The sequence below is a fragment of the Ailuropoda melanoleuca genome, chromosome 1 (assembly GCF_002007445.2).
Source record: "Ailuropoda melanoleuca isolate Jingjing chromosome 1, ASM200744v2, whole genome shotgun sequence".
Lineage (NCBI taxonomy): Eukaryota > Metazoa > Chordata > Mammalia > Carnivora > Ursidae > Ailuropoda > Ailuropoda melanoleuca.
In genome coordinates this window covers 7,787,900-7,809,277 of record NC_048218.1, presented here as the reverse complement: position 1 = coordinate 7,809,277, position 21,378 = coordinate 7,787,900, and the positions used below count along the sequence as shown (strand labels likewise).

Sequence of the window (21,378 nt, the reverse complement as noted above, 5' to 3'; positions counted from 1 at the left end):
TTTTTTTTTTTTTTTTTTTTTTTTTTTTTTTTTTTTTTTTTTTTTTTTTTTTTTTTTTTTTTTTTTTTTTTTTTTTTTTTTTTTTTTTTAGGAGGCTTGTTTTATTTTACGAAGTCCACACAAAGGAACAAAGTCAACAGAGGAACAACCAACAAAAAGTGGCAGGAAAGAGACCCAGTTAAGAGCAGCTTCCCGAGTCCAGCAGTAATTTCAGTCATGGTTAACCTGGGACCCAGCGTGTGGGTCCATCTGTCCAGTCTGTCTGTCCATCCTAGATGCATCTAACACAGAAAACCTGCAGATGTCATCAAGTAGCTCCATCTGAACGTTAACAGGGCAGACAAAAGGAAATCATTCCATGGCTGAGAACAAACAACAAAAACAGNAAAACAGTACTGCATTGTTTCTTTTCCCCAAATGAAATCAATAGAGAAGGTCCTGTGTGATTCCAAAATCTCCAGGGTAGAAATGGAACGATCTGAAATGTCAAAGACCCCATTATTTTGTAAAGAAAGTACACCTCAAAATATTCTAATTGCATGTGCAAACCACGAACTACTGTCTCAGCTACCCATGCCAGCCCCAAGAGACCTGGGAGGGTGGTGGGGACTGTACCTGGCTATCCCAGCATCTTTCTGTGGAGTGACAAGCTGAGCTGGGGATGGGGAGACACTGCCGAACGAGGTTCTGTTGTCTGAGGTTTTGTTCAGGTGTGACTTCTGTCTTTTAGGAGTTTTGAGGCCATCTCAGTTGTGTGTTTTCAGTGCTGAGGTGATGTCCAACGGCAGGACCCTCTACCCACTGAGACCACGTGCTCCGAGTGTCGGTGGGAGGTGGTGTCTCCTTTTGGCACCACCGAGTTGACTATTAAAATAAGAAAAGCTGTCCCAGTCGCTTGTTTTGGACACCTTTCTCCTGCCGGCTGCCTCACGCAGGGTGATGATGATGTTGTCGCCGCCGTCTTCCTTCTGGACCTAATTCAGCTCCTGCTGTTCTGTCTTGTCGCCATTCTGGCGCTTTGTGGGCAGGGAGGTCGACACCGATACACTTGTTGCCATCGTGTCCAGAGGATTCGCCACATTATTCACCTGGTTCTGGCCAGTGGCAGGGATTGGCATCAGGCGAGTCCCGTTTTGGGGGACCATTTTTGTTGGTTGCTGGTGCTGACCTAGAGTTGCCTGCTGTGCTGTGGTGACTGTGTGGAAAGGGGTGGTCTGTGGCTCTTGAATGATCCAGTCGGCAATGCCCACTGTGGCATGGTTAATGGCAGGAATATGTTCCACGTTCACTTTTACTTCTTTGTGATCTCCATTGTCTTGCGGCTCTGCCTTAGGAGGGGACAGCACGGCCGCCTGAGTGACCAGAGGCTGGATGGTGACAGTGTACGTGCTTCCCAGGGCCAGGCCTGCCATGCTGGTGACAGACACTGGGGATCTCGTGGACACCATGTGCCGTCTGCACTACAAGCTGCTGGGAGGTCAAGGTGGTCATGGGAGCAGCGACCGTGTAGGTGATTGGATTGATCAATCGCCAGTGGCAGCTGCCACTGCCTGGCCATTAAAATGGGCTGATGAGAAAGAGGGGAGCCTGGTGCACCCTGGGCAAACCATGCCTCCTGGATAATGGCCAGTTTGGGCTGTGAGGCACTGGGCTCAGGCTCCAGGGGGGCTGGTAAAACTTCCCTTGACAGGCTCTTGGGGGTCTGGGCACCACTGGCGAGTGCAGACAGCACTCCAGCGTGATTGGGAGAGGCTGAGCCACTTCTGGAGAAGAGGGGTCCCGGAGGGTTTCTAAAGCAAGGCATGCCCATGGACCATCTTTTCCTAAAGGCCTGCTCTATGAATTTGCTTTCAGAGGCAGGATCTGTCCTCGGAATGAGCCCTTTTGCCTGGTTCTTCCTGGGAACGTGGTAGTATGATGAAATAAGGATTCAGAGAGAGATTGTGGTGAATTGGATTCGGCCAGCTCTTGTCTGTTGTCTTGTAGTATGGACAACTTTTAGTGATGTGAGTATAAATACCATTTAGGGTAAGCTGCTTCTCAGGAGCCATCGTAGTTTTCTGTCCTATGTATTCTGCATAGGAATAAGGTGGCTTTGAATCCTTCTTGGGGCTGTCTCCACCAGAAGCTTGCTTTTCATTTTCTGGCTGCCAGTTGTCGGCCATTCACTTGAGGTCAGCTGGCATCACTCTGCTCCCCGGGGCTGGATGGGCAGGAGTTGGCAGCACTGGGTGTCCATGGACATCAAGGAAGGGGGCCATGGCATTTGGAATGTGGATGGTCAGGGCCGAGATGTGGGCCTGCACAGGCTTCACCCGGGACCCAGGAGCCTCCTACTTCTCCGTCTTCTCACTGGACGGGGCAGTGAACGGGATCCTGAGATTTGTGCTCGGGAACCTGGAGGTGCACATGCATGGCCATTGTCTGGTGGTGTCCTGCGCCTCTGGAACACAGCATCCACCAACAGGGCAAACATCCATTCTCACCGGGGCAGCGCAGGTAGAAGTCGCTGCTGGCGTTGGGCCTGGGCTGGCCTGGAACACTCTGGGGCGCCCAGCCATGGTCGCCTTAGCCGCTGCCGCTGCCATTGCCACTGCCGAGTGGGGGTGGGGGGAGGGATGGCGTGAAGATCTCGAGGTGCCCCACGAGATGAAGCTCAAGGGCAGGTGCTCACGTCAAACGAGGCCTGCAAGGAGTTGCGCCAGCTGGTCACCCAGGGCGTCTTCCTCAGGTACTCCAACACCTCCCAGCCCTCCAGGCGTGCCGTAGCCCAGCCGCCCCGTGAGGACCCGCCACCTGTGCCTGGGCCACCCCCTGGCTCCACCGCCTGTGGGAGGCTGGCCTAGAGCCCAGGCCCATGAGAGCCAGGTTGTCCCCGCCACCGCCAATGCAGCCATGGTGCTGAGGGTCCGGTGAGGCCGCTGGCCGGGGAGCTCCAGGCCTGGGTTATACTCTTTTATTACTCACTTGATCTTTTTGCTTGGTACAGGTCTGCTCAGATTATCTGTTTCTACTTGAGTCAGGTTTGGTAGTTTGTGTCTTCTTAGAAAACATGTCCATTTCCTATAGGTGAACTACTTTGCTGGCTGTTCATAGCATTCCCTTATAATCCTTTTTATTTTTGTAAGGTGGGTAGTAATGCTCCCATTCCAAAATTTAATCATTTTAATGTTCTCTCTCTCCCTTCTGGGTCAGTCTAGTGAAAGGTTTGTCATTTTTGTTGATTTTTACAAAGAACCAACTTTTGGTTTTGTTTGCTCATCTCTCTTGTTTTATACTATTTCATTTATGTTTACTCTGTTATTTCCTCCCTTATGCTTGTGTTCTCCCCTTATGCTTGTTTTAACTTTAGTTTGCTCTTTTTATTTTTTTAAGATTTTTTATTTATTTCTTTGACAGAGATAGACAGCCAGCGAGAGAGGGAACACAAGCAGGGTGAGTGGGAGAGGAAGAAGCAAGCTCCCAGCGGGGGAGCCCGATGTGGGACTTGATCCCGGATCGCTGGGATCATGCCCTGAGCCAAGGACAGACGCCTAATGACTGCGCTACCCAGGCGCCCCTAGTTTGCTCTTTTTACTTTACTCTTCCTATACTGGAAAGTTAGGTTCTTGACTGGAGATTTTCTTTTAATATATGTGTAACTATATAAACACATCTGTAACGATAAACACTCTAGGTGTTTGCTTACAGATAGAAATTGGATGAGATGTACATAGACCATTTCATAGAGTCTTTTGAGTGTATTCCAATGCATTCTGGCTGGCTACTACCCATGAAATCAACATCTCCCTCTTCCTCCTTTCTTTTTCCTTCCCCTCCATATCTGAATTCCTTTTTCTCCATTCATAAATGTGAGACTGTTTTTCATGATTTGGAGCATGTAGCATCTATCATGGCTGTAGTCTGCCGTATGTTTACTCTCCTGCAATGATGGAACTCCGCCAGGGCCTGGGACATTTGCTGCCTCCATATCCTTTTCTCCTCAATATCATCAAACCTCACGGTCTCTTCATCTTCACTGCAGAGGTGGATACATGTTGTACCATGTATCGCTATCTCATTGCTTTTTATTACTGAACAATATTCCACTTTATGGACATACCACTTGGGTTTAACCATTTGTCAATGGATAGACATGTTGGTTTTTTCCACTTTTTGGATCGTATGATTTATGCTGCCATGAATATGTACAAATTTTTGTGTGGACATATACTTTCCTTTTTCTTTGAGAGAGAGAGAGTATGAGTGCGGGGGGGATAGGCTGAGAGAGAGGGTAAAGAAGAATCTTTTTTTAATTTTTATTTTTAAATTCTATTTTATTTATTTTATAAATTAATTTAAATTATATTTATAGTTTATCAATTAATGAACATATAGTGTAATATTAGTTTCAGAGGTAGAGTTTAGTGATTCATCAGTTGCATACAACACCCAGTGCTCATTCCATCAAGTACCCTCCTTAATGCCCATTGCCAGTTACCCCATCTGCCCACTGACATCCCCTCATGCAACTTTTGGTTTGCTTCCTATAGTTAAAAGTTTCTTTGGTTTGTCTCCCTCTCTGATTTCATGTTATTTTATTTTTCCTTTCCTTCCTCTATGATCTTCTGTTTTGTTTCTTAAATTCCACATATGAGTGAACTCATAGAATTGTCTCTCTGTGATTGACTCATTTCACTTAGCCTATTACCCTCTGGTTCCGTCCAGGTCATTGCAAATGGTGAAACTTCGTTGTCTTTCATGACTGAATAACATTCCATTGCATATCTACACCACATGTTCTTTTAAATTTTATGTTCTGAAGATTTCATTTGTTTATTTAAAAGAGAGAGAGAGAACGAGTGGAGGGGGGCAGAGGGAGAAGGAGAAGCAGAATCCCTGCTGAGCAGGGAGCCTGATGTGGGGCTTCATCCCCGCCCCAGACCCTGGGATCATGACCTGAACCGAAGGCAGACACCTAACCAACTGAGCCACGCAAGCACCCTGCACCACATCTTTATGCATTCATTTGTTGGTGGACACCTGGGCTCTCTGCATAGTTTGGCTATTGTGGACATTGCTGCTCTAAACATTGGGGTGCAGGTGCTCCTTCGGATCAGTATATTTGTATCCTCTGGGTAAATACCTAGTAGTGCAATTGCTGGGTTGTAAGGTAGGTCTATTTTTAACTTTTTGAGGAACCTCCGTATTGTTTTCCAGAGTGGCTGTATGAGAAAGAATATTAAGCATGCTCCACGCTCAGTGCAGAGCCTGATGTGGGGCTGGATCTCACAACCCTGAGGTCACGACCTGAGCCCAAATCAAGAGTCTGATGCTGAACAGACCAAGCCACCCAGGCGCTCTGAACATATGTTTTCAGCTCTCTTCAGTATAGGAGTGGCTCTGGTGGATTACGATACTTTGTGTCTTTAACATTTTGAAGAGCTGCCATTTGTTTAATTTTTTTATTTTTGCCAAAGTGCCTACATCATTTTATCTTCCTACCAATAATTATTGAGGGTTCTAATTTCTCCGCGTCCTTTCTGACACTTGTCAGTTTCTGTCTTTTTTATTACAGTTATCCTAGAGCATGTGAATGGTATCTTGTGGCTTTGTTTTGCATTTCCCTGAAGGCTACTAACGTTGAAAAGTTTTTCACGGGTTTACTGGCCATTTGTCTGTCTTCTTTGGAACGATGTCTATTAGAGTCCTTTGCCTATTCTTAAGTTGGGTTGTCTTTTTATTGAGTTGTAAGAGTTCTTTATCTATTTTGGGAACAAGGTAGACCATATACATTTAATGTGATTATCGATGGGGTTTGGTTTAAAACTACCATTTTGCTATTTATTTACTATTCTCATTTTCTTTAATGTTTCTATTTATCATTTGGATTCACTGAGCTTTTTTTATGATTTTTTTATAATATTTTTTTATTATGTTGTGTTAGTCACCATACAGTACCTCCCTAGTTTTTGATGTAATGTTCTATGATTCATTATTTGCATATAACACCCAGCGCACCATGCGATACGTGCCCTCCTTAATACCCATCAGAGACTGGCCTATCACTGAGCTTTTAAAGAAAATGTTTTATTTCATCTCCAGTATTACCTTATTAGCCATGTCACTTTATTTTAACTCTTTGTCAAGCATTTAGAGAATACATCTTTAATGCAGTACATCGCCAAATAATATTATACCACTGCCTGCGTAATATAGGAATCTTTCCAACTTCCGTCTTCTTCCTTCCAGTCTTTTGGCTGTTATTTTCATATGTTTTATTCCTTCATGTTATCAGTTCCACAATGCATTACTATTGTTTTTGCTTTAGGTAGTCACAGCTGCTTTTGGGAGATTGAAAACCCACTGGTACAAACATCTTGATATTTGTGCCTTATGTAAAGAGGTTATCTGGATGTGGACAATCTGTTAAGAACGGATTGTAATTTCTTGCTTTGAATTTTCCTGAAACAGTAGAAAAGACAAATGAGGAGGTGTTGAGTCAGATATTTCTGGAAACTTATTGAGGTCCAGGCTGCCTGCTGGGCATTTTGGGAGCCCGTGGGTTGATAGCAATTTATGTAGGATTCATGGCTGAGGTTTCCTTTGGTTTCAGTGGACTTTGACTCTCTGGTGGATGTTGCAGTGGTCGGTACAGTGGCAGAACAACCTGATGTCCTGCTAATTGCCAAAGGTTTGGAACTCTGTCTACATTTGGAGGCTGCTGGTTTTATTGTCTACTTATTAAATTGCTAAATGATGGAGATTAATAACAGGAAATCCATTGAAATGGAAAACTCATAATAGTACCCCTGAGTATTCATTGATGGCAAATTCCATTCTAGTCATCCAGTGATCACTTCAAAATGCTGTGTCAGGCAGAGGCAGATAAAAATCCCAAAGCTTTCAAGACTGCAATTTACCCTGTGTAAAATTGTGTGCTCAAGGATTTTCCATCCTGGGCTTCTGTAACAGGGTATAAGAGGACAATTGAATCAGGAGGAGGTACAAAAGTAAGTGTTTGATGTCGGTGGGAAGTCTCTTTTAAACAAGCAAGATAAGTCTGTGAGGTAATGTGACTGATTTTACATTGGAGAATATTGCTTTGGCCTTTAAAAGAGAACCAGAGTTTAATAGAGTTAGTGGGTTGATCGATTTGGTTTGATGACACTGTTTTCCTATCCTCTTCCTGCCTCCCCTTTATAAAGTAATAATGACTACTGTTGCTTATTTAAGGTAGATGTTGAGGGGGGGAGAGAGAGTATAATAAGATCTTCAGGAGAAATTTATCCTGGGAGTGATAAATGAACAGGAGTGTTGCTCTCTACCTTAACTTTCCTAAACCTAAACCACATTCCTGTCTTTGATCATTAGGGGAAGAAAGGGATAAAGAAAGGGGGTAATCAGAAGGGGGAATGAAACATGAGAGACTGTGGACTATGAGAAACAAACTGAGGGCCTCAGAGGGGAGGGGGTGGGGGAATGGGATAGACCGGTGATGGGTAGTAAGGAGGGCACGTATTGCATAGTGCACTGAGTGTTATACGTAACTAATGAATCATCGAGGTTTACATCAGAAGCCGGGGATGTACTGTATAGTGACTAACATAATATAATAAAAAATCATTAAATAAACAAACAAACAAAAATAAATAAATAAATAAATAAAATTTAAAAAAATAAAATAAAACAATTGCAAGGGAGAAAATTGTATTAGTGAGTGTTCTCCAGAGAAGCATAACCAATAGGCCCTCTTTCTGACTGTCTATCTATCTCTCTCTATCTATCTACCTATCTCTCTATCATCAAAATAAATTTTATATACAGAAAGAGAGAAAGAGAAAGACAGAATGAGAGAGAGAGACAGAGAGAGAGAGAGAGAGGAGAGAAAGAGAGAGAGATTGATTTACTTGAAGGAGTTGGCTCATGAGATTTGGGGCCTGGCCAATCTGATGTCTGCAGAGCAGACCAGCAGGATGGATGTTGGCCAGAGTCAGTCTTGCAGTCTTGAGTCTGGAAACAGGATTCCAGACAATTGTTACTGTCTCCTTTGTGAAGCTATTGTGGGGATTGCAGAGACCTTGGGTGAAAGGAAAAGGCAAAGGGCAGAGAGGGACAGGTTTTCAGGGTCTTTGAGTGCTTTATGAAGGATTTCAGTATACACAATGCTCATTAATATACCCGATATGGATATCTAGTGGGGATTCTGGTCCTTTTAATTCAATTAGTCCTTAGTAGATAAGATGTCTGCTGATTTCCTTAAAAACCTGGGATCAAATGTTTTTAAATAATTTTTTATTATATTATGTTGGTCACCATACAGTACATCCGTAGATTTTGATATAAAGTTCCACGATTCATTACTTGCATATAACACCCAGTGCACCATGCAATACGTGCCCTCCTTAAACCCATCACCAGATCAAATTCTTACCTGCTTCCCGGATTATGAAAATAAAGTCAAGTGACCTGCACAAATTGTACCAACAGTTATGATAGATCAGTTGGTTAAAGGGATAAAAAAGAGCAGGATCCAAATGCTTTTAAGATTAGTACTAGAACTATTTATTTATTTATTTACTTACTTACTTACTTACTTACTTATGTACATACTTACTTATTTGGCTTCACACACAAGGTGGGGCTTGAAGTCGGGACTCTGAGATCAAGAGTGGCATGCTCTACTGACTGAGCCAGCCAGGTGCCCCAGAATCCAAATTTTCAGGTATATTGCCTGACAAAATAAGTCCTCACTCAGTTATGTTCAAAAGTTCAACAGGACAACAATGGAACTGAAGACTGGCTTTACTTGGCACAGCTTCTCAAAAAATTTTATATTTTCTTTTTTCCTCCATCTTTCTTGAGGTGTAATCAACAGACAAATAAAGATTGAATGTATTTAAGGTGGCCATGTGATTTGATAAAGATGTACATAGTGACATGATTACCATGATCAATACACTTTANGCTCTACTGACTGAGCCAGCCAGGTGCCCCAGAATCCAAATTTTCAGGTATATTGCCTGACAAAATAAGTCCTCACTCAGTTATGTTCAAAAGTTCAACAGGACAACAATGGAACTGAAGACTGGCTTTACTTGGCACAGCTTCTCAAAAAATTTTATATTTTCTTTTTTCCTCCATCTTTCTTGAGGTGTAATCAACAGACAAATAAAGATTGAATGTATTTAAGGTGGCCATGTGATTTGATAAAGATGTACATTGTGACATGATTACCATGATCAACACACTTTTATACTTTTCTTGATGCAAAATTTTAAGCTTCAAGTTAGTATTTGCTTATATCTCCTAAGGTATGCTATTTATTTGTATTAACTAAAAATGAGTATTTTCCTTATATACAAACTATTTGTTTAGTAAATGAATGGCTTTTGATGAACAGATTTTGGAACCTTTTCAAAGATAGTTCTAATAGTGCCCATAATAATTACTGATCAAAGTGGAAAGGGCAAGTAGGCTTAGTACTCTACCTTACTTGGCTAGAAGAAGGCAGAAATATTGAAAAGGACAAATGCAAAATTAACAGAGAAGGAAGGAGTTTGAAAAAAATCCAGAGACCAAATTAAAAGGGTGAAACTACTTTTTTCTAAGTGACAGAGAGAGAGAGAGAGAAAACACAAAAAGGGGGAACTGCAGAGGGAGAAGCAGGCACCCCGCTGAGCAGGGAGCCTGACGTGGGGCCCCATCCCAGGACCCAGGGACCACGACCTGAGCTGAAGGCAGATGCTCATCTGATTGAGCCACCCAGGCATCTGCCCTAAGGGTGAAATTATTTTAACACAAAACCAGGTACTCATGTCATAGTGTTTTAAAACATTTTGCTTTCTCTCTGTTTCATTTCAGAAGGGATTATGGAAGTAGTGGAAGAAAGAACATGATAACAGTTAGCTACATCACCCCTGTGTCATTGAAGAACATTGGTGAGTTTTACCACCTCTTCACTTGCATTGCTTGCCATGCCGTCTGTGGGGTATGTACCATATGCATGTGTGTTCATGGTACTGAGCAAGACCCATTCTCAAACACTTGTCTGTTATGTTGCATAAGTGTGTAGTATTTATACATTTAGTAGAAGGCCTTTTAACTTACGAGAATTATTTTAACCTCTTTGATGTCTCAGGACTCAGTATACTTTTTCAATGTGCTGCTTTCTGCAGAGGCACCCCCGCACCCCCAAGATACCACAAATTACACACACCCTCTAAGATTCCTCAACGTGTCTAGGATTATGCCTTGCCACCTTTTAGATTTTGCCACAGCCCCTGTTCCTTCTCTCTAGTCATCCAAAAAGTCATAGAATTATGGAGTTTTGAAGTTGGAAGGGATCAATACCATCACTAGCACAGTGCCTGCTAGGCATTCACAAATGTTTGTGGAATGAATTTCGAATGAGATACACTCTTTCAAAGAGAGAAGGAGTCTCATCTACTGGCAGACGGTCATTCAGTCTTTGCTTGTTTGTGGAAGCAAGGGAGTCTTTATTACCCCCAGAGAAAGCCTGTCTTTCCTGAGCTCTGAAAGTCAGCATACAGATTCGATTTGGGCTGTTCTGGAGAAGAAATGGCAGAGTACGGCTGAAGCATGAGAGTTCTGCTCCCCTGGGCTTCCCGATCCAGTGTCACTCTCTGAGACATAACTCACCAGGACCGCATCCTTGGAATATCTGAGGGAGGTGCTTTTGAGTCTTTCTCTGGACACAGAGAAGAGGACACTATTTGGTTCTTACCTTAAAGCATCCTCACCTTTAAAATCCTCAGAGAAGGGGCACCTGGGTGATTCAGTGGGTTAAGCATCTGACTCTTGATCTCAGCTCAAGTCTTGATCTCAGGGTTGTGAGATTGAGCCCCGTATCAGGCTCTGCCCTGGCCTGGAGTCTGCTTAAGATTCTCTCTCTCCCTCCCCCTCTGCCCCTCTGTTCCACCACCCTTAGAAAACAGCAACAACAACAACTTAAGAGCCTCAGAAAAGTTTTCTTTCTCCACTTGTTTTGGTTGGCAGCTAGGTAGATAATACCATAATATACTATGAAGAGTAAGATTTTTTTTTAAAGGAAAGATTTAGTTACTCCTGAGAGAGAGAGAGAGAGAGAGAGAGAGAGAGAGAGAGAGATGGAGCTTGATCTCACAACCCTGACATCATGACCTGAGCCAAAACTAAAAGTCACACACGTGACCAACTGAGCTACCCAGGTGCCCCAGTAGTTATTACTTTTTAGGAAAATTTCAGTGTAATGGAAAACAGAAAGAAGTGTTTTTTTTTTAATATTTCAGTACCATAAAATAGGCATGAAAGAGTAGACATAGGATTTGATTGTATCAGCAAAGTTCTTTTTTCCTTTTTTTTTTTTAAAGATTTTATTTATTTATTTGACAGAGACAGCCAGCGAGAGAGGGAACACAAGTAGGGGGAGTGGGAGAGGAGGAAGCAGGCTCCTAGCGGAGGAGCCTGATGTGGGGCTCGATCCCAGAATGCAGGGATCATGCCCTGAGCCAAAGGCAGAGGCTTAATGACTGTGCCACCCAGGCGCCCCCAGCAAAGTTTTCTTAAAGGTGGGGGTAACATGGCAGAAACAGTAACCAACCTGCTTGGAGAGAAAGCAGTATGTAGGGGAAAAAGGAGGATTCCAGACTGGAAAAATAAACAGGTATTAGTCTGTTGCAGGCTTTGGATGCACATTTAATTTGATAGGAAGTGTGAAATGGTGAAAGAATTTAGTTGGGAGTCATATTTCGGAAGATTAATTTGGTGTTATCTGTGGGTTAGACCGAAATGAAAAAAATCAGCAAACTAGTGGCTAAGAGTTTTGGCAACTTAACTTATTCTTGTCAGATTCATGTATCTCATCTGCAAGCCAGGAATAGTAATGCTTGTGCTATGGTGCAGTTGTGGTTAATAGAAATGCATATATAAAATGCGGGGAACAGCTCCAGGTATGTAATGGGTGTATTGTAACAGTCGCTATTAGGTTGCTCTTCTATTTTATATGCCCTGATAATAAATAAGCAATTCATAATGGAATGTAGAATCAACTCAGTGAGTTCCAGTCCTGTAATATTAAAGCTAAATTANCTGCAAGCCAGGAATAGTAATGCCTGTGCTACGGTGCAGTTGTGGTTAATAGAAATGTGTATATAAAATGCTGGGAACAGCTCCTGGTACGTAATGGGTGTATTGTAACAGTCGCTATTAGGTTGCTCTTCTATTTTATATGCCCTGATAATAAATAAGCAATTCATAATGGAATGTAGAATCAACTCAGTGAGTTCCAGTCCTGTAATATTAAAGCTAAATTAGCTTTCATGGTCCCCACCGCCTCCGCCACAAGGTCCTTTGACAATTCATCAGATGGATGCTCTAAATCAAACAAGAGAGATTGAATTTGTCTCCTTGGGACTCACTGAGAACTGGGTGCTGGAGGTACTATTTTCTGTAGCATTCTCCATCACGTATGTACTGACCTTTTTGGGGAACACTCTCATCATAGTTACTATAGTTTTTAGTCTGCATCTCCATACACCCATGTACTTCTTCCTGAGCAATCTGTCCTTTATTGACATCTGCCACTCATCTGTCACTGTGCCCAAGATGCTAGAGGGCTTGCTTTTGGAGAGAAAGATGATTTCCTTTGACAATTGCATTGCACAGCTGTTCTTTCTACATGTTTGCTTGTGCTGAGATCTTTCTGCTGACCATCATGGCTTATGATCATTATGGAGCCATCTGTGCTCCACTGCACTATACCAATGTGATGAACATCAGGTCTGTGTACAGCTCATGTTAGCTCTCTGGTTGGGGGGTACTGCTCACTCTCTGGCGCAGACCTTCCTGACCATTCGTCTACCTTACTGCAGCCCCAGCATTGTTGATAGCTACTTCTGCAACGTGCCCTCTGTCATCAAGCTGGCATGCACAGATACGTACCTCACAGGAATGCTCATTGTGTCTAACAGTGGAACTGTCTCCCTCACCTGTTTCCCGGCTTTGGTCACCTCTTACACGGTCATCCTGGTTTCTCTTCAAAAACGGTCAGCTGAGGGGCGCCAGAAAGTCCTGTCTACCTGCTCAGCCCACTTCATGGTGGTTGGCTTCTTCTTCGGACCATGTACCTTCCTCTACACTCGGGCAGACACCAGCTTCTCCGTGGACAAGGTGGTGTCCGTCTTCTACATGGCGGTCACCCCTCAGCTAAATCCCCTCATTTACACCTTGAGGAATGAGGAGGTAAAAAGTGCCATCAAGCATCTCAGACAGAAACAGGTTTTTTCATGAAATCAGGCACACAATGGATTTGGAGTCACAAGTATAATTATGGCCATATCTTTAGCAAGACAGTGGAAGTAAAACAACAGAGTCAGTAGATCAAATGGCACAGAGCAGAACTTCTTTTTAAAGGGAAGGACTTATTAACTTTTACTTACATAAAGGAAACGATCATGGTGGAACCTAAAGGAAAAAGAATCTGGGGCTTCCTCGGTGGCTCACTCGGTTAAGTGTCTGCCTTCAGTTCAGGTCACGATCCCGGAGTCCTAGGATGGAGCCCGGTGTGCAGCTCCCTGCTCAGACGGGAGTCTGCTTCTCCCTCTGCCCCTCACCCCACTCCTGCTCTCTCACTCTCTCAAATAAATAAATGAAATCTGAATAAAAAAGAATCTTGAAAACTTTAAAGAAGGCTCTGGTTTCACTGGTAAAAGATCACAATTCGGGGCATGGACTGAGTTTCAGGAACAGGTACAATTGTGAGAGAACGTATTTTCTTGATTTGTGGATTCTGTGGGTTATTGCCTCTGGGAAGCGATATCACACTTAGGTTCTATAAATTAAAGTGGTTTTAATTTTGCCTTTCAATGTAGATTCAAGGTGTTTATTTAAGCCGTCAATGATTTATAGTGAATTAAACTGTTACATTGAACGTGATTCCTCATTCCTCCATCTATTTTGTATTTTTCATAATACTTGGATAAAGTCAAGGTAGAAATGTATAAAGAACTTACTGTAGAATAAGGTTTATTGGTGTAGAATTTAGTTCCATAAAATGCATGCATTTTAATTGGACAGTTTGAGAAATTTTGACAAATGTATATATACACCCATGTAACCATGTCTCCAGTCAAGATATAGGGCATTTCCATCACCCAGAGATTTTCTTCAGTACCTTCCCAGCCAATCCCTCTGTCTCCACCCAAGCATGCAAGCGTCTGATTTTTGTTGCTATGAATTAGATGTGTCTTTCCTAGAGCTTCATATACATTGAATCATACAGTACGAACTTTTCTGTGCCTGACTTCTTTAGCTTTGCATGGTGTTTCTGAGATTAACCTACGTGTTTTGTGGGTATTAGCACTTTGTTTCTTCTTATTGTTGAATGATATCTCATGGTATGGGTATGCCACAGTTGTTTATTCAGTCATTTACTGATGGACATTTGGGTGTTTTCACTTCTTGGCAGTTGTGAATAAAGTAGATATAAATGTTTACTTACAGGTTATTTTAGCCACAGGTGTTCATTTCTCCTGGGTAAATACCTAGGAGTAGAATTCTTGGATCATATAGTAAGTGTATGTTCAGCTCGTAAGAAACTTGAAGGCTGTCTATCCAAGTGGTTGTAGGATGTTTTGAAGTTGTTTATCTTTAAATAAACTCTACCCCTGCTGTGGGGCTAGAACTCATGACCCTGAGATGAAGAGTCTCACGCTCCACTGACTGAGCCAGGCAGGTGACCCCAAAGTGGTTGTATGATTTTACGTTCTCATCAGAAGTAGGAGAGTTTAGCATCCAGTAACTGTTATTGTCAATATTTAATTTTAGGCCTTCTAGTGAGGCCTAAAATTTCTGTGGTTTACTCTTCATTTTCCTAATTACTGATGATGCTGAGAATCTTTTAATCTGCTTATTATCCTTTCCTATATCTTGTGTTGTGATGTGTCTGTTCAAATATTTTGCTCATTTATTATGATCAGTTTTTTCTTCTTGTCACTATGTTGTAAGAGTAAACAAAGTATTCTTTGTATATTCTGGATACAAGATCTTTGTTGGATGTATGTCTTGGTAATATTTTTTCTCATGCTGTGGCTTGCAGTTTTATTTTCTTCATGATATATTTTGAAGAGCAGAAGTTTATATTTGGATTAAGTCTTATTTATCATTCTTTTACTTTTAAGATTAATGCCTTTTGTGTCCTAAGAAATCTTCTCCTCCCCCGAAGTCTCGAAGATTTTCTCCTAGTTTCATTTAGAAATTTTACAGTTCAGCTTTAAATTTTAAGTTTGTGAACCATCTTAAGTTTCCTTTGATATGTGGTGTGAGATGAGGGTTGAGATTAATTTTTCCCATCTACCTAGATGATCCAGTGCCACTTAAAAAGACTTTCTTCCCCCTTGCCTTGTCTTGGCAACATTTTGAAAGTTGGTTGACCCTTGAGAGGACGTGAAAGTATTCTTTTGACCTCTTCACCATCATCTGTCACCATTCTCTGCCTTAGGGTCTAAGCTGTAACCACACTACCCTTTCTTTGCTTGGACCAAGCCAGGGTCTTTCCCAACACCTGCCATTTCCTCTGCCTAGAATGTTCATCACCTGTCTTTTTTCATGCAGGCCTCCTCTTTATCTTTCCGATCTTAGCTTCTATGTCATTTGTCAAAGAGACCCTCTTTACCTTCCCACTCTGAAGACAGTCTTTTCTGAAACTCTCTATCAACATTCAGTGTGTGTGTGTATGTTTTTTTTTACAGGATTTGTTATGATCTGTAAATAAATGTATTTGTTTATATTTTGTTTCCTATTTTTCATTAGACTCTAAACTACATAAAGGAGGGATGTGTGTGTGTGTGTGTGTGTGTGTGTGTGTTATTGTAAGCCTGGTCCTTAGCACATAATAGGTGCTAGGTAAAAATTTGTCAAATGAATGAATAGTAAGATATCCCCATTTCATTTTCTGATGGCAGATTTTTCCTGGCCGCTTGAGGATATCAGTGCCTTCAGTGACTCAAGTCTTCTTTCTACATGACTGAAGTCATAAGCAAACTCACTTGGTCTGGGTCACTGGTGTTTGCTGAGCCATTTAGGCAAGCATCTGAGTGAATGATGTAGTCAAGTGCTGCCTAGCAATCTAAAGGTTCATTTCAACATTAGTTACCACCCTAAGACAACAGCCTGGAGAGGCGACGTGGTTAGTGAAAATAGCATGAGTTTGTGTTGATGCGCTTGGCTTAATAGCCTGCTTCCAGCATTTCCTACCTGGGTGACCTTGGGTATGCCGTTGGCTCTCTCTGAGTTTTCGTTTCATCATTGTAAACAAGCATAAAACCTACCTCTCAAGTGGCTGTGGGCATGGAGTAAATATAGAGTGCCTAGAACAATTTCCAGCATATGGAAGATCCTGAAAATCACAGCTACTGGTATGATTGTCAAATATTGGACTGAAGAGAATTTATAAGTCATAAAGCCCGATAAATGTTAGGTGACTTATTCTTTGCAAGGCATTTCTTGGATGTGGAGCACCAGGCCTCTTGAGAGCCTAGACATTGTCATTTTTTCCCTCTCCCCTCCAACCTCCCCACGAACTTGTTCAAGGCTTTCTTCAGGTCTTCATTCCTGAGAGTATAGATGATGGGGTTCTGCAGAGGGGTCACTGTGGTGAAGAACACAGACACCACCTTGTCCTCCAGGAGGCTGGTGGATGGACGGGAATAGATGAAGATGCAGTGTCCCAGGAAGTGTGTGACGACGGTGAGGAGTGCTGCACAGGTGGAAAAGGCCTTCCGCCTGCCTTCGGAGATCTGCTGCCTCAGGCTCACCAGGATGACTGCATGGGACACCACCAGGACCACGAAACAGACCATCGAGATCAGCCCACTGTTGGAGATGATGAGGATTTCAATGATGTGGGTGTCCGTGCAGGCCAGTTTGATCACCTGAGGCACATCCCAGAAGAAGCTGTCAGTCTCATCAGGACCACAGTGGAGCAGCTTGATGGTGAGGGAGGTCAGTGATATGGAGTGGATGGTGCCCCCCGTCCAGCGGGCCACAGCCAGCAGCACACATACTTTCCAGTTCATCACTGTCATGTTCCACAGGGGTTTGTGAAAGGCCACGTACCAATCATAGGACATGACGGTGAGGAGAAAGATCTCGGTGCAGGCAAAGAGCTGCAGGAAGAACATCTGGGTGACACAGGCCTCAAAGAAGATGAGCTTCTCTTCTGACCACTAATCTCTGAGCATCTTGGGGACAGTGACCGTGGAGTGGCAGACATCAATAAATGATAGGGTACAGAGGAAGAAATACATAGGGGTATGGAGCCGGCGGTCATAGATAATAGTTATGACAATGAGGATGTTCCCAATCAGTGTCAGGACATAGGAAGTGAGGAACAGGGCAAACACAGTCATCTGCACCTTCTGATTGACAGATAAGCCTCTAAGCCAAATGTATGTCACGGAAGTGGTTTGATTGAGTAGGTCCGCCTCTTCCATTCTCTTTGTTGGACTCTCTGCAAAAATTAGGAAAAAAATAACACTTAGCGTCTGTATCAATCATCTGGTCACTTAATTTCTTCTGTGTTTGCTTTTCCCTCCATCTGGAGTTTATGGTCCAGTATCTTATTTTAAAAACCCCACTCAGCATCTTCAATCATGCTGCATACACAGTAGGCAACACACAGGCGCTTTTGGAAAAATAGTGCAGAGAACCATGATTCACCAAGAGATATAAGGCAGCCTTGGAGAGCGGAGGGTGTATATTTACTCATAAATCTTTAGCAGAGAAGAAACCAGGATTTTTCTACCCCAAGCCAGTAACATGTTCAAATTTGTACACAGCCTGGCCTTGAGCATCATTTTCTCTATTGCCTGTTGGCTTCATTTTTGACTCCTCTGAAGGACTTCCACCCCTGCGTGCTCTGCCGTGACGCCCTGGGACTGTCATGGCAATGACCTGGTCTGTGGCCAGTAGATGCTTTTCCCCAGTCGGCTGAACAATGGGCAGTGTGGTTGGGGTGTCTTAGAAAGAGCTGAGAGTTTTCCTCATTTCTTTCTTTCCTCCCATCCCCTCCCTTCCCCTCCCCTCCCCTCGCCTCCTCTCTTTGTTTTTTTTTTTTTCATTTTATAGATAGAGAAAATGAGGCAGAGAGAGGTAAAGCAATGGGCTTAAGTTGACAGAGAATTGCAGTAACAGCTGTGTCCAGAGCACAGGCCTCCTGAGTCCCGGCCCAGGCTCTCTATGCCACCATTCTGACCTGAATCGTTTATGTGATGGCTGGCATAATTAAGGCACTAAGTGAAATGCGTCTTGGTGAGCTGCCTCTTCCTCTGCTAGGTGCACCCCACCAGCCTGGTTGGGCATCTGTGGGGAGTCTAGTCTCTCTCCTCTCGCTTGTCTTCATGTCATGGCCTGGATGCGCAGTCTTGCAGGGGTGCCCACCCATGCATGCCGCTCTCTTGGTTCCTGGGGTCCGCTCATCCTGTGCTATCTTCTTCCCATCACTGATCACTACTGGAGCTCATTCCTCATTCCTCAAGGGCAGACTCTCTGCCAGACAAATGAATCAGCTCCACATTGCTTATGGAAAAGGACTAGAGTACTATTTCTCTTCTGCTTCTAGTTATCTCTTCCTTCTCCAGCATTTCCTATTTCTCATCATGCTGGTCTTCTGCAGACAGTGGCCCTTTTGATGGTCTATATCAATAGAGGGAAGATTAAGGTAGTGTCAGATTAGGAAACTAGCAAAGTAGAGTCATGGGAAAAGAAGGTATTTCTGGGGCAGGAGAAGTCTTTTAGTTAACATTTGAATTAAACTCATGGTGTTTAAGCTTGGATTAATATTTTTTGTAACACCTTAATGTAGTGACGGATTAACTGTACTCTTAAGCAGTTTCTTAGTGGGGGTGCCTGGGTGGCTCCGTTAGTTAAGCGTCTGCCTTCGGCTCAGGTCATGATCCTAGAGTCCCGGGATTGAGTCCAGCATCTGGCTCCCGGCTCAGCGGGGAGTCTGCTTCTCCCTCTGACTATCTCCTCTGACCCCTCTCATGCTCTCTCTCACTCTCTCTCTCTCAAATAAAGAAATAAAATCTTAAAAAAGAGAAATATTTCTTAGTATTCACTTAAAGCTTCTGCTCTAGAAAGCTACTTTGTTTCATTGTTTCCTAGATTTATTTATTTTTAGAGAAAGAGAGAGAGAGTATGTGTCTGTGTGTGTGTGTGTGTGTGTGTGTGAGTGAGGGGGGAGGGGCAGAGGGAAAATGAGAGAGAGAATCTCAAGCGGACTCCACTCCTAGCACAGAGCCCGCTAGGGGGGCTTGATCCCACAGCCGTGTTTTCATACTTGAGCTGAAACCGAGAGTTAGATGCTCAACCAGCTTAGCCATTAAGGTGTCCCCAGAAAGCTATTTTAAACGTTGAATGATTTACATCTGTTTCATTTTTAATTTAACTAATCAACCGAAAGGATGACTGCAAACTTGAAAACTAAAGAACTGAGCAAGAATGGCGCCAGGGGTTTATTTTAAATTAATCTGGAGAATTTCACCCATACAGAGTGTGTGCATGGAGAACTAGGTCTGTAATGAAGACTTGTGTTCCATCATCATCACTTTTTTTTCTATTTCTTTGGAGCTGCAGGAAGAAATGCTTTGAGAAATGGAGATGTGCCCAACTGCATTAGAAATTTGGTGTCAGTTTATGTTGAGGATACGGTGCACAAAACGAACTTCGAATGTCTGTGGCATACGCTTCAGAAAAATGTAGGAAAATAATTCAGAACAAAACCAGAGTAAGACAGAGTGTCTGTAAAACTCACCCTGGGTTGTTTCCGGGGCTCCCGGCCCCTCCAAAGAGAACTGAATTGTCACGGTCTGGTAGTTTCAATGTCAAGTTTCGATAGTGAATTATTTTCCAGTGGAGAGAACTAATCGGACAGATTTAAAGTTGGGCACATCAGATAACCCTGTTTACCTTGATTTTTCCATAAGCATGGCCAGAGCCCTCAAAATTCTCCTGGGTCTTGTTCAGTTTTTGGTGATCAGTCATGGTAAATACATTTGGTGATACTTTACCAGAAGCGCACCAGGGTTTTTGCAAAATTTTACACCTTAGCGCCTATGTTATTATCATTGTTATAAGTATGTAGAGCATGTAACTCTGCCTTAAGATTTTCCAGAATTGGTTTCCAGTCTGCTGGAGATGTGGCATAAGAATGCTATATTTTTTTTGCACTTTTTCAGATGATATTGGCAGCGGAATGATTCAAAGTCTCTATCAACCACTTTTACAGGCCATGCTAGCTTGCCAGGAGATTTCTAACACAAACTGGTCCTAATTATTCACAACCAGTGTGATGGAGGCATTGTTTCCTTGGCAGCACACTCTCCAGGTTTAAGTTTATATGGCTAGCTTCAGACAGATTATTCTATCGAGTACTGAAGGGAAATGTGTACAGAAAGAGAGCAGCTGGGGCTGGCAGCTGCAGGGTTGGGTGTTTTTTTGGTTTTTGTGTTTTTGTGTTTGTGTGTGTGTGTGTGTTTTACCTGAATTACATAGGTTTTATCTCCTTGGGACCTTTTAAGCAATGTCATCAGATTACCCTAGTCATAGTTAGAAAAAGTTAATTCTGTGGGGACTAAAGGTACAGAATTTGAAATTGTCACTAGGGGAATTTAAAGGGAATGCAGGGCTTCCACATCTAAACCTTTAGGATGTGTTTAGACATGATTAAATGAACTACTACTCTGTGCTAAGTATTAGGTGAGGGGCTTTCACGGTTTCTCATGTAATCCACATACAAACACAGAGACGAGGCATGGGCCCTGGAGTTAAGATTTTAATCAGCTCTCTGCCAGAGAGGTCGAGGGTTTGGCCTTGAGGGTCAGGTTGTGTGAGTACAAATTCTAGATGTGTAAGTTTGGGCAAGTTCCTTAACCTCTCTGGGCCTCGGCTTCTCATCCATAATACATAAATAACAATGGTTATTTGTTTCTTAGAACTCTTGAAATCTTTGCAAAGCCTGTGGCACTTAGCGAATATGTTGCTTAAGTTAATGCAGTTAAGCAATATGCAATTCAAACCAACAAGAAAGCCACCACACCATAACAGCCAACTCTTTTGGCATTGCTATTCATTGCTTTGTCTACAGTGAAAATCTAGATCCTCTTGCTCCAATTACCCTTGGCTTTCTCTGTTTAGATGTAAGAGCTTGGTAGTTTGAGTTGGAGAATGAAGAATCCCAAGGGGAAGACTACAGATCATACTTGGGGTTTTCTTTTCATTTTTACTTATTTAAGTAATTTCTACACCGGACATGGGGCTCGAATTCACCTCCCAGAGATCAAGAGCCACACACCGTTCCGACTGGGCTCGTCAGGTGCCCCTTCACTTTGAGTTTGAATT

At 42.8% G+C, this 21,378-nt stretch overlaps 3 pseudogenes; 1 reads left to right on the top strand and 2 right to left on the bottom strand.

Moving 5' to 3' along the window:
• The window catches only part of LOC117801055, a 5,060-nt pseudogene extending 2,163 nt beyond the window's left edge, over positions 1-2,897 (bottom strand).
• A 9,448-nt stretch (positions 2,898-12,345) lies between these two features.
• Positions 12,346-13,466, top strand: LOC117801382 (annotated as a pseudogene).
• Positions 13,467-16,333: 2,867 nt separating this feature from the next.
• LOC100480655 lies at positions 16,334-17,471 on the bottom strand (annotated as a pseudogene).
• Positions 17,472-21,378: the final 3,907 nt, after the last annotated feature.